General features: G+C 42.5%; 1 protein-coding gene across 2 annotated transcripts in view; it reads left to right on the top strand.

The window, feature by feature from the left end:
* Nucleotides 1–4,279, top strand: part of ANO1 (anoctamin 1, calcium activated chloride channel) — a 109,656-nt gene that overhangs the window by 36,143 nt on the left and 69,234 nt on the right. The window lies entirely within an intron of this gene.

Below are 4,279 nucleotides of genomic sequence, written 5' to 3'. Positions count from 1 at the left end.
GGGGGGGGGGGGGGGAAGAGAGGGATGAGTCTCCACTTGTTGTCTCCGTGGAAACGGTACTGGAGTTCAGCAGGGTGCTGGGAATGGGCCGTGGGGCCTGAGCAGTGTGGGAACCCAGTGCAGATAGAGGATCTCCGGAAATTTCCAAAGAGACTTGACAGTGATGCTGAGGAGTCCTGATAGAGGGGGCTGGGGACCCGGGTTCTAGTCCGGATCCTCCCTCAGCACACACACACAGCCCCTTGCTCTCTCAGCATTCCTATCTGTGAGTTGGGAATGGTTGCCACACCCACAATGGATGTACAGACTTGGAAGCGCTTTGAGAAGGAGATACTGGGTGCCAGAAGAGAGACAGGCTGCCCTCCCTGTGGGAGACCCGGGTTCGATTCCTGGCCAGTGCACCTCATACACCGCAGAGCTTTGTGTTGTTGTGATGGTGCACGGGTTTCACAGAGGTTCCTGACTAAAATGAACTAGGAAGAGTGTTCTGGAGATCGATTTCTGACAAGCAGCCGATGAATAAACTATTGCCCTGAGCTCATCTTCAAATTTAAATCATAAATATCCCTGGACTCTTCAGTAGTTCTAATGTGGCACTGTAGGATATGCACTGGACTGCTAGGCTCAAGGTCAGAGGTTCAAACCCACCAGCCGCTCCTTGGAAACCCTGAACAGGGTCCTATAAATTGGAACAAACGCAATGGTCTTTAACAACAACATATGGGATCAGATTGCTGTTGTGGTACCGTAGGATAAAGCACTAAGCCACAAGATCAGTTTGAACCTCAAGGTCAGTGGTTCAAACCCACCAGCTGCTCCTTGAAAACCATATACATGGTGGATATAAGTTGTAACCCACTTGACGAAACTTAACAATACCAATAACAACAACATATGGGATCAGATTCACAGCAGCATCTTGAAAGGTTGGATCAGAAGCTCAGGAAACATCCATGGAGAAGAAACATCTCAGAAGAGGAGGGCAAGAAGGCACCACTGGGTGGCCCATTAGAAACCGGAATTGCTGCGTGTTTTGCTATGTGTATTCTCAACAACAACTGCTATTAAAAAATACCTATGGATCTTAATGGTCTGATCTGCGTTCCACGGTGGGGTGGCACCAGAACCAGCAGCATTCTGTTCCATCATGCACGGGGTCACTATGAGTCAGGGTGGGGTCCACAGCGGTGAACAACAACGTAGAGTTCTCCCTTTAAATGCTTTGTCCTGTGCCCTCACGTACTGTCTTTAGTGTATGGGCCTTGACAGACCCATCCTCCCTTTATCAATCCATCCATCCAGTCATCTATCCATCATACGTGCATGCATACTTACATATATACATACATGCATAGAGTCATCCACCGACCTTGTGGTTCAAACCAACCTTGGGGTCCAGCTCTTATCCTACACCACCATACTTACATATATACATATATGTTGTTGTTGTTGAGTGCCATCGAGTTGTTTCTGACCCATAGCGACCCTGTGCAGGGTTTCCGAGGCTGTTAATCTTTACAGGAGCAAAATGCCTCATCTTTCTCCCACGGAACAGCTGGTAGTTTCGGACCGCTGACCTTGCGGTTCGCAGCCCAATTCAAAACCACTATGCTACCAGAGCTCCTTACAAATATATATATATACATACATGCAAATGTTGGAAACAAAGAGGAAAGATCAGTGGCCTTGGTGATCGAAACAATACTGAAGATCGCGATAGGATTTTGCAAGACCAATGAGTTATTCATTTCAAATACCTTTTTTAAACAACATAAAGATGACTGTACCCATGGACCTCACCAGATAGAATACACAAAAAGTCAAATTGACTACGTCTGTGGAAAGAGATGGTGGAAAAGCTCCATATCATCACCCAAAACAAGGCCAGGAGCAGACTGTGGAACAGACCATCAATTACTCATATGCAAATTCAGACTGAAGCTGAAGAAAATGAAAACAAGTCCATGAGAGCCAAAATGACTTTGAATGTATCCCACTTGAATTTAGAGATCATCTGAAGGACAGATTTGATGTAGTTGACACTAAAGACCAAAGACCAGAAGAGTTGTGGGAGGACATCGAGACCATCAGGCAGAAAGAAAGCAAAAGGTCATTAAGAGACAAGAAAGAAGGAAAAGAAAAAAAATGCTGTCAAAAGAGACTCTGAATCTTGGTCTCCAGCATAGAGATGGTAAAGTAAAGCAAATGGAAAACAGGAGGAGGTACAAAAGCTGAACAGAAATTTCAAAGGTCCACTCAAGAAGACAAAGTCAAATATTATTTTAAAAATGTGCAAAGACCTGGAGTTAGAAAACATTTTGAAGCTGAGGGAACTGAAGAAAAAATTCAAGCCTCAACCTGAGATATTGAAGGATTCTATGGGGAAAATATTGAGTGATGCAGAAAGCATCAAAAAAAGACAGAAGGAATACACAGAGACACTGTACCAAAAAGAAATAGTCAATATTCAACCATTTTAAGAGGTAGCATATGATCAAGAATCAATGATCCTGAAGGAAGAAGTCCAGAGTGCACTGAAGGCATTAGCAAAGAACAGGGCACCTGTAATTGATGGAATCTAAATTGAAATCTCTCAACAAACTGAGGCAGCACTGGAGGCACGTACTCATCTCTACCCAGAAATTTGGAAGACAACTATCTGGTCGACTGATTGGAAGAGATCCATATTTGTGCCCATTCCAAAGACAGGTGACCCAATGGAATTCAGAAATCATCTGACAATCTCTTTGATATCCCATGCGAGTAAAGTTTTACCAAAGGTAATACAGAAATGGTTGCAACCATACATTGACAGAGAACTTCCAGAGGTTCAAGCTGGATTTAGAAGGGGACATGGAACGAGGGATATCATCGCTGACATCAGATGGATCTTGGCTGAAAGCCAATAATATCAGAAAGATGTTTCCCTGTGCTTTATTGACTACACAAAGGCTTTCAATTGTGTGGATCATGCCAAGCTATGGACAATGTTGCAAAGTATGAGTATTCCAGAACACTTAATTGTTCCTCATGAGGAATCTGTACATAGACCAAGAGGCAGTTGTTCAAACAGAACAAAGGATCACTGAATGGTTTAAAATTAGAGAAGTTGTGAGCCAGAATGGTATTCTTTCACCATAATTTATTCAAACTGTATGCTGAGCAAATAATCCAAGAAGCTGGGTTATATAAAGGAAAAGGTGGCATCAGGATTGGAGGAAGACTCATTAACAACCTGCGATATGCAGATGATGCAACCTTGCTTGTTGAAAATGAACAGGACTTAAAATACTTACTGATGAAGATCCAAGTCCACAGCCTTCAATATGGATTGCATCTCAATGTAAGGAAAACAAAAATCCTCACTACTGAACCAATGAGCAACAACATTCTTATCAATGGAGAGAAGATTGAAGTTGTCAAAGACTTCATTTGCTCAGATCAACCATAAACACTCAAGGAAGCAGCAGTCAAAAACTCAGATGATGTGTTATTGCATTAAGCAAATCTGCTGCACTAGACCTTTTTAAAGAATTGAAGAGCAGAGATGTCAGTTTGAGGACTAAAATGCACCTGACCCAAACCATGGTATTTTCATTCACCTCAAAGGAATGTGAAAGTTGTACAATGCCTAAGGAAAGCTCTGGAAAAATTGGTGTGTTTGAATTGTGGCATTGAAATAGAAGAATATTGAAAGTTCCATGGACTGCCATAAGAATAAACAAATCTGTGTTAGAAGAACTACAGCCAGAATATTTGTTAAAAGTGAGGGTGGAGAGGCTTTGTCTCTCATATTTTGAGCATGTTATCAGGAGGGACTGATTCTGGGAAAAGGACATCATGCTTGGTAAAGTGGAAAGTCAGCAAAAAACAAGACCGCAGCAGGTCAGACTGGCACAGTGACCACAGCAGTGGGCTTAAACATAGCAACAGTTGTGAGGATGGTGCAGAACTGGACAGTGTTTCATTCTGTTGTGCACGGGGTCACTACAGGTCAGTACTGACTCAATGGCACCTAGCAACAACAATAACATACATGAATATAATCATCCATCTATCCAATCACCAGTCATCTATCCATTCATACGTTATATACATAATACATATTTACATATATACATTCACTCATCCATTCATCCATACATTCATCCTCCAGTCTATCCATTCACAATTCATCCACTCGTTCTTTTATCTTCTCATTCATCCATCCATCTACTCACTCATCCATCCATCTACTCACTCATCCATCCATCTACTCGTTCATCCATCCATATACTCA

The sequence above is a fragment of the Chrysochloris asiatica genome, unplaced genomic scaffold (assembly GCF_000296735.1).
Source record: "Chrysochloris asiatica unplaced genomic scaffold, ChrAsi1.0 scaffold00040, whole genome shotgun sequence".
Taxonomy (NCBI): domain Eukaryota; kingdom Metazoa; phylum Chordata; class Mammalia; order Afrosoricida; family Chrysochloridae; genus Chrysochloris; species Chrysochloris asiatica.
This window is presented reverse-complemented; position numbering and strand designations above follow the sequence as displayed.